This window comes from Apodemus sylvaticus, chromosome 14 (genome assembly GCF_947179515.1).
Source record: "Apodemus sylvaticus chromosome 14, mApoSyl1.1, whole genome shotgun sequence".
Taxonomy (NCBI): domain Eukaryota; kingdom Metazoa; phylum Chordata; class Mammalia; order Rodentia; family Muridae; genus Apodemus; species Apodemus sylvaticus.
In genome coordinates, this window is record NC_067485.1 from 13,724,858 (window position 1) to 13,739,575 (window position 14,718).

Consider the following 14,718-nt stretch of genomic DNA (forward strand, 5'->3'; position numbering starts at 1 on the left):
ACAGAAGTAAGGTCTATAGTCAGAAAGATGGTGCCGAGGTTTGACCCCTTGCTATGGGCCTTGAAACCCCGTGTGATCTGACCTCAACACGTCTTCCGAGGTCATTTCAGATGCTCAGATTCTATTCTCCAGCCGCCAGTACCCGGCTCAGTTCCTCATCCTCACAAAGCCGCTTTTACAAACCAGATGCACACGGCCTGTTTCTACTGTTCCTCCACCAGGTCCAGCCATGCGTCCCGGGAGAAGCATCCCCTGTCCTCTGGGTCAAAGGCGCTGTGTGCCTTTCTCCCTGGCCCTTTTCACTGGTGGTGTTGCCGATTTCCAATTACTTATTATTTAATCTTAGCGTTCTCCAACTCAGCATCCGCTCTCAAGACTAGGTTGCTCCAGGGATAAACTGGCCCAGAATTTGGGCCAATGTCTGGTGCAATAGGTGTGCGGTACACACTTGGGCCTGCGCAAGTCAGCGGATGGACGCCCGACGCGGTACATTGAGGCTAACAACACTCCTTTCTCATCTCCTCGGGCACAAGTAACCACTTATTTAAGTGAATCAACAAATGAATGAGCCCATGAAGACTGGAAGCGAGCTATCGCCCTAATTTGTGGGAGAAGACAGAGTCGGAGATGTAATTACGAAGCAATGAGCGAATGTCAGAAGAATTTCAGCAAGTAAGGGCAGCAGTTCCCCAGCTGTCCCGTCTCATTGTTCTTAAAATAAAAGGATCTCTGCTGATGAGCAGAGAGGAATAAAAGTCAAAGCCACATGAATGGAAAGCCCATACCCCAGGGGGACGGGCTGGAGCCATCTGTGAGTTTACTAGGAGCTGTCATCGCTGAAGCCATGGAAAGTCATGAGAGTCCCCCTCAACCATCCCGGCCTCGTGGAGCCAAAGAATACCAGTGTCTTGTCGTGTCTGCAATTGATCTTCGTCACCAGCTCCTCTCTGCACATTCTTCGGGAGTCGCCTGTGGAACTCAAGCCAGATGCTGCCAGAGAACATGAGGGCAGCCTTGGGGTAGGAGGGTTGGTTCATCACACACCTGCCCCAGGAGCATGGTTATGGGGGGCAGGAGCCACTGCAGGCCTATACTACCGTGTAGCTGTGACTGCCGAAACTTGAACCTCCGTTCTAATAAATGGGCCTAGGATAAGCCTTAGAAATCTCTAATTTGTGCCCGGGATGCAACTGAGTAATGAGCCCAGAGAGAGAGAGAGAGAGAGAGAGAGAGAGAGAGAGAGAGAGAGAATGAATGCTTCAAGTCTTAGCGATTCAGAGCCGATGGGCATCCTGTCTGACCCTGAAGCATGGATTAATAGAGCACATCCTGTCTTTATTTTTGAACTTGATATTGTGTGCACTTTGACTCTGGAAGCTCAGTGCCCAAGTTTTGCAGATGCCCTTGGAGACTTCTGCATCTGATCCTGTTCTTTTCCCTGCCCCAGTCCCCATGGTCCAGGTAACAGTCTCCTGTTGAGAAGGGCACCTTCTCATGTAGCAATCTTCCAGACAGATTGGCTTTGTGCTCAGGCAGACCTGGGCCTCAGTCTCACCTTTGGCATACCCATCCACCTAGTGTCCGTGAGCTTCCATTTTCTCTTCTGAAAATTTACCGTGTCTTGTGTATCTAATCAAAGCTTTTCCAAGCTCTGCCTGTATCAGCCACGGCGTCCAGCCCTGGGTGGCTAGCAGGACCAAACTCTCAAAACCCTAAGGAGCTCATAGTGAACGAATGAGACCCACATGGGAAGGGACCACAGCATGCTAGGGCCACAGCAGAAGCCTCTGGAGCTTCTGAGGGGGATGCCTGCAAGGAGAGAGTCACTTGAGAAACAGCAAAGGAAGGAGAGGGCTGTAAGGGCAAAGAGTAGAAATTACAGAGACCAAGTGGCAGGAACTGGCATTGTTTATGGATAGAACGATTGCCCGGCACACAAGCAAAGAAGGGTAGGGCGGAGCCAAAGATTGAGGACTGGAGACAGTAGGCGTATGAATGATATATCTCATATAGACATTGGGGGAGGGGTTCAGCTAAGCCACATAAACTCTCAGGTAGTCATACCACTGTCCCTTTTTCCATTTGACCCAAACCAATAGATAGTTAATGCTTTCTCTCTGACTGTCCCACACAAGCACAGTCAGATGACGTGTCCAGAAGCCCAGAAGCTACATCCCTTCCCCACTCCTCTTTCCAGAAATCAGACGCTTGCCACAGTTGCATTCCCAGCGGCTCCCAGGCAGGAGATAAGGACACAGTCTCCTGCTCCCCGTCCCTTCTGTGTGCCAGGCCAAGCCTGTGGACTTGCTTTCAGTTTTTTCATATTTATAATGGCTGTGGGGCAGGGGAGGACTGGCTTGAACTTCTGGGGGCCTCTGTGAAGCTGCCCATCCCAGGGGGTATTTAACTTTGTGCCCAGCAGTTGTAATTCTGGGGCAGCCGAGCTGCTGGGATCAGGTCCCCCTGGCTGCGATGACAGGCCTTCAGCAGGCACTGTAATTGCAGAGTTAAAGCTACTCATTTTCTTCCTGGCAAGCTGTAGTTAAAGAGGTGCTAGCGGGCAGCCTGGTTGTCTGCAGAGCAGTTGATCAAAGGGCTGGAGGCATCTGTTCTGTCTCTGTTTTCTTTCACCACCCCCACCCCCACTCTGAAAAAAAAATGGTTAAAAAGTAATCTATGGAAATGAATACCTGTCCTTCTCCCGAGGCTACGAGGCAGCCGCACATTAGAGATATTAAATGTGCAGAGAGCGTTCTTTACACGCTGGTCAGTTTGGGAATGAGGAGGTAGGAGCTTGAGAGAACCCCTGGGTGTCAGTTTCCATTAGGACCTGTAGGGGAGTTTTTACAAGATTAGACCTGACTTTTCACACACGGAGGATTTGCTGATGAATATTAAAGCCTCCTGCCTCCAGCTCAGGATGGTCTCCATGACCCCTACAATCTGAACTCAGCCATTTCTCCCCAGTGTTCCTGGGTCCAGGGCAGAGACTGGCCTTGCCCAAGATCAGTGCCTCCCCAAGTTGAAGCGCTTGCCTTTCAACTAACTAGACAAAAAGAAGAAAAAAAAACAGTCTTAAAATATGCTTACTTCTTGTCTAATTTGGAAAATGACAGAGAAGAAAGGCGATTAGACACGAAAATGGAACTTCCAGAGCGAGGCAACTGCTCGGGGGCCAGGGGGTGGGGAAGCAGTGGAGGGGGAGCAACTGGGGGGAAATGGATTGCAGTCAAGGACCCCCCCCCCCCAGAAGACACTTCAATTTAAAACAACAGAGCAAGCAAAACAGCCCTCGCCACGCGCTGCCTGTGAGCCGTCTCCCCGGCCCTGTGCTACACACAGGTCTGTGGCTGGCTTGAAGCTCCAGCCCTGGTTTCCATTTGCACAGCCATTGACACATCAAATTAAGAATCTGCTGCCCACGAAGCCAAGAAAACAAAGGATGGGATCCAGAGTAGATGAAGGACTCACAGTGCAGAGGTTTAGAAGCAACGTGTGTCCCTTGCAGTATGCAGGCGCGCAGGCGCACACGCACGCACATGCACGTAGGCATGCACGCACGCACGCACGCACACACACACACACACGCAGGAAGCCCAGATTTCATTAAGCCCTCTAGTATGCCCAGGGAGGATCTGTTCCTCCCTCGAATTTCCAGGTTGGCCATCCCAAGCCATTACTTTTCTGTTCCCTGTCACCCTTCTTGCTTTCCAAGTTCCCTCTGGAAACTCAGGTTGAACTCAACTCTACACCTTGTATACAGGGAATCTGGTCATGTTCTAATCATTTTCAAACCGCATATGTTTCTTACAATAGAATTCCCTGGGTGATGCCTTGGGACCGAATTTTCTATTGCAGGTTTGAATAGACAGAAGGCAGCTCGCCACCACACCACTGGTTAAGTACCCACGACCTCATCACAATGAGTTCTACAAGGATTTGTCAACACGACAGACTAGATCCTGGCACGCAGTTCCAAAATGGCCCTGATTTTGGACAGGTCACTTCTTTGCCCAGCTCAGTGTTCCGGAGTTAGAGAAATAGGATGCAGGCACTCACCTAGTCACCATCCTCGACTACTCGACTACTCCTCAGTGAGCTTAGTTCAAGGGACAAAGACTGTCTGTGGCCTTCCCAGGCTCTGACTGGGCCTCATAAAGGGGAAATGAAGCACACAGGCCTGGGGTGTGGAGATGCTCACTGGTGTCCCATCTTGCCCTCAGCCACACCTACTTCCAGCCTGCATGGCACTCACTCACAGGCGTAACTGAACTGCCTATTTGTATGAGCCACGGAAGTTCATATTGTCACCGCGCTGTGCCAGCCCCGTTTAGCAATGCCATTGCATATGCCAGGATCCTGGTCCATGCATGGATTAGACAGGTCAGTTAAGTTCCCTTCTGAGAGTGGGCCTGATTCTCTCTCAGGAGGAAATCATGACAGTTGGTTGTTCATGATGTTCTGGACCTCTGCTGGATAAAGCTGAGTGGAATCACCCTACTGTTGGACATCCGGCTTGAATGGGCAAGTTTGGGGCCTTGTAACCTAGTCCCCACACTGCGTTTTCAGTCATTGGCTTAGATTTGAAGGGGAATTCCCTGTAACCCCTAAGTGGCATGCTGCAAAAACCATCAAAGCGTCTCCTGACCCCTCCTTCCCACCCCAGCCTATGGCCACTGTAAAATATCCCTACAGGAGCTGTCAAAATGGCGGCTCCCATCAAAACAGTGGCACCAGGACACCTCCTCAGCCTACATCCATTACTCTCTACTGTGGTACCTCTCCTTTCCTGCCTACAACCTATATCCTACAGTCATCATGAAGCACTACCTCAGAAACTGTCCCTCAGGAGCTGTCCACAGTGGGAGCACCTCCTCTCCAGCCTCTCAGAGCAGCCCTACCACAGACATGACACCTCAGCCAAAGCTGCCTGCAGCTAGGAAGGACTTCCCATCCTAACTCATGGGCCCAATGTAGGGAAAAGGTGGTAACAAAAGCCACCAATCGTTGAGCAGGAAAAAACCCACCAATCCCTGAGCTTCCCACAAAAATCCACCAATGCCTGAGCATGAAAGCCCACCAATCCCTGAACAGGAAAATCCACCAGTGCCTGACTGAGCTCCCTAAGCTCAGGACTTGAATTCTCACTCATCCTCAATCTGGAAATCCCCACGCTGAAAAGTTCTGCCCCTTAAAAAATCCTACATAAGCCCCACCCTTTGACCAACTCCTGGCTCTCTGCTCCCAGGAAGGGCAGCCATTCTTGGATTCATCTCTCCACACTCTGGACCCTCCAATAGATCTCCCTCAGGAGATCTGGTTCCTGGTGTGACTCACATCAGAAGAGGACAAAAAGCAATGAAGAGAAGAAGGGAAGCAGTGAAGAATGGAAGGAGCAGGGCTGAGGCTCCTCAGCTGAGTGGGGATCCCCTCCCCGGGAGCTGCAAGGTCTCTGCTGAGGAGGCTTCCTCTCCACGCTGTGTGGTTCCTGAGCTCCTGTGGTGTCTTAGGATACCCTCTCATTGGGATAGCCTCTGCCCTCAGAGCTGTGTGGTTCCTGAGCTTCTGAGTCCCAGGTCACCTTTCCATCTGAGCAGAAACACAGGAGAGGAGGAATCAGAATGTCCTCTATGAGCTACTGTGCCCTGAGCACTTTGCAGAAGTTACTGCACATGACTATTGGGTGTGCACCTAGGGATGGCTGTGCATCAGATATTTCACATGTACCAGTTATCACTTAGGCTTCATAAGTCCCCCTGATGCACAGTTAGTTAACTTTTCTGCTAATGACAAAATAGCTTAAGAAAGAAAATTCTAGGAGAAAATATTTATCTCAGCTTATTGTATGAGAACATGTTGGTCTGCCTCCATTATTTGTAGGCAAAGCAGAATGCCAGAAGGGGCAGCAAGCAGAGCTGCCCACCACTTGATGGGCAAGAAGCCAGGGACAAGCTACACCTTTCACAGGTGTGACCCCCCTAGCCCCCCACCCCCGTGCCCTCCTCCACCTCCCAGGCAGAATTCACATATTCAACCATTCATCAATAACATCATCAGGTGATAAGTCCACCAATGGATTAATTCACTGACTGAGTCACAGTCCTCATGATCCAATCACCTCTCAGAGATTAGTATCCCCAGGCAGGAGCTGAGCCTTCTGTAAAGGAGCCTTTGGGATCCGCACACAGCAAACACATACGATGATCTTCCCCCATTTTGGATGATGTCATAGGGAAGTGAATGACACGGACAGGCTTAGGGTGTCAACATGAACACCTGCAGGTTGCTGCTATTTAAAGGCCCGGTATGAAAAGCCACTTTACAATCATCTCCCCTAATCTTCCATCCCTTGAGAATAAGCTTGCAAACTCCATTCTATCAAGAAGAACATTAAGGCCTCAGGAACTGGCACCCGTGTCGAGGTGACATGATTGCTGTCTGAGCAGAGACTCAAACTCAGGAAGGCGAGTTCAAAAGAGACTCTCAAACATTACATTTGAAACCCCCAGCTGAGCTCCTTCCTTGTGTCCGTGTCTGCTGCCTTTGCCTGACCTAAGTGGCTTATGTTTCTCGCTGAAGGTGGAGTGAGAATTCCCTTCCTCTAATTACTCTAACCACGTGCGTGCTTCCTCCCCAGGGCTCTTAGCTAGGCGACCAAGGTTGAGCTCCCTCTTGCCACTTTTTTTATTTGTCTACATCTCTCTCAATAAGATCCTAACCTTGTCTGTGTGTCTTTAAATTTAGCATGACAGGGACACCTAGATAGCTGTGGGGCACAGAGTCTCATTCAGTTCTCCCAGCTACCTTGGGATCTTAGAATGAATTCCTTGTACTGTTATGTATGAAGCATAGTATACGTACGTGCACGTATGTTTATATAGATAAGTGCTCATCGATTAGAAATCCACATCTAAATCACCCAAGTAACTTTTAAAAGTACACACTCCAGGGCCCTTCCTTTGGCCTACCAATTCACAGAAGAGTTCATCATCCACCTTCTGCCACGAGAATCCCTCCCCACAGTTTGTTTGGCCATCCCCGAGACATGTCTGAGCCTGGTTTTGTTGAAGTCTGATGACAAGAGACAAGCCTACGCTTTTTTTTTTTTGTCTTAAAGTCATTTGTTCAAATCTTTTGACACTTAAAAAATTCTACTATGTGAATTCGTGTGGTGTCTCTTAGATTCATGTTCTCATGAGAAAAATGGTTAACGAGATCTCTTTATACAAAAGGATACATAAATTGGAAATGCTGCTAGCCACTTGACCACTGGGAAAATGTCTCACCTAACCAAAGCAATGATGTCCTGCTTCTTTGTCGATGAGTAAGTCCCCACAGGCAGGGGACCCTTGAACCCCAAAACAGTCATGCATGTAACCAAGTGGATGAAAAGAGGGTGCAGGTGACTTCAGAATTCTTTCACTGTCACCACAAAGGAGTGGGATCCAGTTCTGAAAACACAGCTATATTAAGGAGACATGAGATTTTACTTCCTCAGAGAGAGAACTGGTGGACGTGGAGGTTAGGGCCCGTGACACATGCCAGGAGAACTGAGAAACACACCCACAAGGGCAGATGAGCGGCGCCATTCTTACTGCTGCCTGTGAACAACTTTAGAGATTTTGGAAATGGGTCTTGTTGCTTCTGCCCTTGTTCTTGCTGAGTTTACACACAAAGGGATCAACCCTCACACTGTCCAGTAGACAGTTATTACTAGTGTTTATTCAGTGAAATAAGTTGGTGGCTGTGCGGTTAGTTTTGGTCAACTAGAAGCACCTGGGCAGAGAACCTTAAGGAATCACACCCACCTCATCAGGCTGTCCTGGGGTCAGATGTGTTTTCTTGTTTGAAGGTTAATGTGGGAAGGCCTGACCCACTATGGGCTGAGAAGGTGGTTCTCAGTTCTATAAGAAAGCAAGCTGAGCGAGCCATGGGGAACAAGGCAGTGAGTGGCGCTCCTCTGTGGCCTCCGCCTCAGTTCCCATCAGGTTCTTGCCTTCCCTCAGTGATTGACTGTGAGCTTGAGGATGAAATAGCCTTTCTTCTTCAAGCTGCCTTGGCTCTTTGTGTTTATTACAAAGATGGAGAAGCAAACTAGACAGTGGCTTTGCATGGAAAGCTACGTGTCACCCTCCCCATCTGCCCTCCTTTAGAGAAGTCTCCTGCCCCAAGTCTCCAGCACCCATATTGTTCACTTGTCTATTATAATGGAAACATAGATTTCACTGGATAATCCATTTTCCATGACAGACCTCATACTGAGTTCTAATCCAACTAGGAGAGTAGTTCCTATCTCCAAGGAAGCCACAAAATCTCGTGAGAGGTAGAAGAGGAAGCACCGGGTCATTTGCTGCCACATGGGAATTTAGGAAGAAGAGTCCAGGTTCAGAGGACCAGCCTACTGGCTTAAATAGCCTGTCAGGAGGGATTCGTAGCACAGACCAACTTCAGTCAGAGCTTTGATGTGTGTGGGAAAGTTATAAAATAGACAGTGAGAGAGCATCCTCAGATGAATTTAAGTACTTTACAGTTTGACAATAACTGTCTCTCTGGATGCATTGTCTGTAGCCCTCAAAGTCTTTTGTGTTTGAAGGAAGAAACAATTTACATCCCTTGGAAGATATGTATGGCCCTTTTGCTAACACATGCAAGTGCTGCCTGAAGGAAAGGTCTAGTAAAGACAGACAGACAGACAGACAGATAGATAGATAGGGATGGATGGATGGATATATAGATAGATGCATAGATACATTGATAGATACATAGATGCATAGATACATAGATAGATTCATAGAAACCTGTGTCTAACAAACCTGTGTCTTTGTATACAAAAATATACAAAGCAGGAGCAAATCCTGACATGCAAATATTTTCTATAAAGACATCCACTGCTCAGTTTTCTCACCCTGTAATTGTGGGCAATTTCTTTGGACACATTCAGCTGAAACCATTTCTCCCTTGATACAATGTTCAAAAAAGGTGGGTTCAAATTTTCTTCAGTCATCTTTGTTCCTTTCTTGCCAAGGGATCACCACAACCTTTAGCCTCTGACCCCCTTAGAGCTACAGGCAGAGAATGGACCAGGTCCTCTCTGGCAGAAAAATCAAATGCTTTTTGTACTTCCAAAGACTCATTGGTGATTCAGTTCTGATTGATGTGCCCAGCACCCCAGAGTTCATGCAACACATTCATCTGTGCTTTACAACGATGGGGGCAAGGACTTACGATGTAGCCTCTTGCATAGGTGGAGAAAGCGAAGGTCAGAAAGTAAGGGAGGAGAAAGCTAAGCAGGGGAGAGTAGAAAGAGAGGCAGCGGCATGGGCCATTCATTGCCTTCTAAGGGAACTTTGATGTATGAACTCTAAGTGCATCAACGGCTCAGGAAGGATGAACTCCAGGCTGCAGCCTGCCTCTGAGAAACTGAAGCTTGGACAAGTGAAAGAACCCACCAGAAATGGGCAAGACTCCAACACAACACTAGGATCTCCCCAGAACCCTCTCTTCTGGGGTCACCTCAAGGTTCTCACCACTGTGCTGCTCTTCAAGGCTGTCCTGTGGAGTTATTGCACATGCCTTAGTCCCGGCAGTGTGACTGAAGGGTGTGGGAGTGGTGTGTCCAACTGTCTGGGCCTCTGAGCTTGATGAGGAGCAAGAACAGAGAGGCCTTCTGGAAGAGGACAGGGATCAAGACATAATTGCCACCTTTCCAAAATCTTGCCAGGCCAACAAAAACCAAAAGCCTTCAACCAATCCTCATGACAAACTGGAGGTAGGCAGAAATATCAGCCCAAAGCCTGTTAGAATTAGTTAGGAGTTTAAAGACAGTCATCCAGTGCCAAAGCATGAACTACTAACCACAAAGGGAAACAAAATCACACCACTTACATTTGGAGACTCACTGCCTGTCTCTTTGCCTACCTCTACTACTTACTAGTTGTGTGTGCTTGTGCAAGCGACTTTCCCTCTCTGGAATTCAATTCCCAAAGATGAGGGGTGCCATCCACAGGCAGGGGGGGTTGTCTGGGGGGGTTGTCTGGGGGGTTCAGGCTGTATAGGAAATAAAAGCAGGTGAATAAGAACAAGAACACAGGCTAGCATGCAGCGAGCGCCACCATTACTGCTTCGGTTCCTGCCTCCTGCTTCCTGCCTTAAGTTCCTGTGGCAGCTTCCCTCAATGACAGTCTGTAATGAATAAGCTTAACAAATCCTCTCCTTCCTGAGTCACCTTTGATCTTAATGTTTATCACAGCAACAGACACAGAAGAGCAGAGAACTTGCCCAGGCAGAAAAGATGGTACACGGTATCTGTGACTCATGTCCTCAGTTGTCAACTTGATGCACCTGAGAAGACGGAACCTGTAAGCCGAATCTTTCCTCCCTGACTTACTTTTGGTTGTTTGGCATTTATCTCACCAGAAGAAAGCAAACTAAAGCCGTATTCAAGTAAACTGAACCTAGGACACAACCAGGGATCACCATTCTAGTATCTGACAGAATAAACTAAATCTGACTCTAAACTAAAACTAGTGAGAGGGGTTTTACCAAAGACAACTTCATACTGGTTACCTGACAATCCATCAAAAGGGTTTTACAACTTTAAACATACATGCTACAAACACAAGCATATCCAATTTCATAAAATACCACTGAATGTAAATTCATAGACTAACCCCAGGGGATTAGGGTTCGTGGGTGACTTCAATACCCCACGCTCACCAGTTGATATGTCATTCTGACAAAAAAATCTCCATTAAATGACATCACAGATAAATGGGGACTTAACAGATATCTACAGAATATTCTGTCCACACACAGGAAGATACCCATTTTCCTCATAGCTGATGGAACACTCTCTAAAGTAATAATATTTCAGGACAGAGTGAGTTCTAACAAAGATAGGAAGACTGAAATAATTCCATGTGTTCTACTTAATCACAATGGAATGAGACTAAAAATCCCTAAGAGAAGCTGGAGGGTGGACACAACATCATGGGATTAAATAGCACACTGTTGACTAATCAATGGGCTATTAAAGACACAGAAAAGACAAGCATTTCTAGAATTGAATGAAAATGAGAGTACAATGTGCTATAATCTTCTGGTCTAAGTGGGGAAAAGGCAGTCTTAAACAGGGCAGTTTACAGCCCTGACTACCCAAAGCAAGAAATCAGAGGTCTGCTTTATGAACACAGCCTAATCTCTGATCACATTCTGAGTATTGATCCTCATACCCACAGATAAATGTAACTCCCAATCCTCATCAAAAAAGCTTATCTTAGCAATGAACAGAGGCCATTACAGAAAACCACAACTCGTCAAACTGAAGAGAACAGTTAACCTTGGAGCTCCCAGACCCATTGGATACATCATAGCTCAGGGCCTACACTCAGGGAAAAGAGTGAAGGAATATGGAGAAAGAGTGTAAGAGCCAAATGACCAGGAAATCTGCTGTGAGATTGTCTCCAAGAAATGATAGGTGTCTTAGTCGGGGTTTGTATTCCTGCACAAAGCATCATGACTAAGAAGCAAGTTGGGGAGGAAAGGGTTTATTCAGCTTGCACTTCCATACTGCTGTTCATCACCAAAGGAAGTCAGGACAGGAACTCACACAGGGTAGGAACCTAGAGGCAAGAGCTGATGCAGAGGCCATGGAGGGGTGCTACTTACTGGCTTGCTTCCCCTGGCTTGCTCAGTTTGCTTTCTTATAGAACCCAGGACTATGAGCCCGGGCATGGCACCACCCACAATGGGCTGGGCCCTCCCACCCTTTATCACTAACTGAGAAAATGCCTAACAGCTGGGTCTCAAGGAAGCATTTCCTTAAGGGAGGCTCCTTTCTCTGTGATAACTCCAGCTTGGGCCAAATTGACACACAAAACCAGCCAATACAATAAGGGAAGCTTCACTCAACAATGTGGTTACTTGAACAAGACTTACATACTGCTAGAATCATGAGAGAGAGAGAGAGAGAGAGAGAGAGAGAGAGAGAGAGAGAGAGAGAGAGAGAGAGCTCTGTTGAGGCAATGCCTCCATGAGATCCAGCTATAAGGCATTTTCTCAGGTAATGATCAATGGGAAAGGGTGGGGCCATCTCTGGACTGGTACTCATGGATTTTATAAGAAAGCAGGCTGAGCACGCCAGTAAGCAGAACCCTCCATGACTCTCACATCATCTCCTGCCTCCAGGTTCCAGCCCTGCTTGAGTCCCTGTCCTGACTTCTTTGGTGGTGAACAGCAATGTGGAAGTGTAAGCTGAATAAACCCTTCCCTCCTCAACTTGCTCTCTTGGTCATGGTGTTTTGTCAAAGCAATATAAATCCTAAGACAAGCTGATAACATTAAAATGGAAGGGGGAAATCTCATGGGTCATATACCTAGACAAAGAACTATAGGCAATTAAAGCCAGCTGAGACAGGTAGATTTAGTCTTCCCCAGGGATGTGTCCATTAATTGGTTATCCAATACCAAGTGGTCAGTCCTGAAATCATATACAAGCAAGCAATATTAAAGGGACCCAGTGGGTTCCATGTATATGCGATGCAGCAATAACAATTAAAGAGGAGGAAGCCAGGATTTGAAGGACTCCAGGGTTTGGGGAGGAACTTAGAAGTTGGAGAAAGAAAAGGGAGTAGAGGGAAATGATGTAATTATATTTTAATTTTAAAAAGAAGCCTCAAAGGTCTAGGACATGCTTGAGAACAGAGCTTCAGTGTGCTGTAAGTCTGAGGGTAGCCCTCAGCCTTCCCTATCTTAAGCAGTTACATTGCACAATTTGTTCCTATATCTTAAAACCTGGGGTTTTTCTGAGAACAGTGGCAGTAATGCAGCATAAACATATTGAAATTTTTTATTTTTAACCTTAATATATCCATTTCAATCCTTAAGAACAAATAACTCAACGGTTCACCTTAAAGCTCTAGCAAAAGAGAATCAATACAAACCACAGGTCAGTAGATAGAGAGAAACGTAAGGTCGGGGCAGCCATTAAAGATGTGTAAAACTAAGCTAAAAACTCCAGTGTAATACAAAGGATCAGTGGAACTAAGAGTTGCTTCTTCGAATAGACAAACAAGGCAACAAACTGTTAGCCAAGCTAACAAGAGAAGAAAGAAAAAGAAAGAGAAGGTGTACATAGGATAAACCAGGGTTAAATGGGAGCCAGTAGAGTAGATACCATGTTGAAAGTCAGAAAATCAGTAGTTCTAAAAACTTTGTGTTTCTGAAATAAATGGGTTAATTTACTGATGCCTGAAAATCATGATAAGATAAACAATTTAAGCCAATATGTGACAATCAGTGGCATAGAAACTATTTAAGAGTCTCTGTACTTAAGAGATCCAGATCCAAATGAATTCATTGGTGAATTTTACTAGACTTTCAAAGAAGAACTAACACCAATTCTTCTCAAACTAGTCCATGCAATAGGAAAGGAAGGAAAGTTTCCAAACCACTTTAAGAAGCTACTTTGTAAACAAATGACAAGAGATAAATTGCATACCCATGTGTACATATAAACACATCTATGCACATTTTAAGTAAACGAATAGAAAAAGCAATGTACAGTTTTATGTCTGATGGAGGAGACAGCCAACAATTCCTGAGTATACAAGTACATGGACCACATTTGAGGAATACAGCTAGGGATAAGTACCGTTCTGGTATACCTCATGTTCACTCAATGTGACTGTTTTGTTAAATGAACAGGACACTACAAAGATGGGGCTTATTTACTTTCTACATGTATTTAAAGGTGTTTTGTATGTCCTGTGTAGTTAAATTTCAAATCTGGATGTTAAAACCAACAAGTTATTTTCTAAAAAGATTGAGAATTTTTACTCCACCCTAATGTCTGTGTCTGTATGAAGCAATGTATTACCCTGTTTGCATTCTCATGGTTGTAATCCTAGATGTAGAGATGCTCTGGAAAGTAGTCTCAAGCATAATCAAATACAGCCTTAGTATACATGACTACTACTACCATGTTCTGAGACTGCACAAGTTACTTGTCTTCTAAAATGTACATGTACACATGTACCTGTTAAGTGCTGTGTGATTTATTTAAAACAATGTATTCCTATAGAATGCTTCTACAAACTCAATAAAATTGTTAAAATTGAAAAAAAGAAGCTAGTATTACCCTGATATCAAAACCAGACAAAGATGTAACAAAAAAGAAAAATTATAGACCAGTCTTCTTATCAAACATGGAGATAAGCATTCTCAAAAAAATGCTTATCAACCAAATTAAAACTTGTGAAAAAATTGTTTACTGTGATACTGTGATCAAGTTGGCTTTATTCCAGAGATGTGAACATGATTCAACATAGGTAAATCAATGACTGTTATAAATTATATAAATAGTCTCAGTGATAGAAATCACTAGTCATCTCCACAGATGCAGAAAAGCCCTTTGACAAAAATTCATCATCCTTCCCTGCTAAAAGCACTTGGAATAACAAGTATAAATGAAGTTTTGATAACAAATCTAAGCCAACATTCTATCAAGCAGAGGAAAACCCAAAGCTTTTCCACTAAGACCGGGACCAAGACAGTGGTATTCGCTTCTCTATGCTCATATTCATGATAGTTCCAGAAGTCATAGCCAGAGTAATAAGACAAGAAAAGCAAATACAAGGGAGATGAACAAAAAGAGGGGAAACCAAAGTATTTCCGTCTGTAGATGATCTGATTCTATGCCTAGGAGATCCCAAAGTCTCC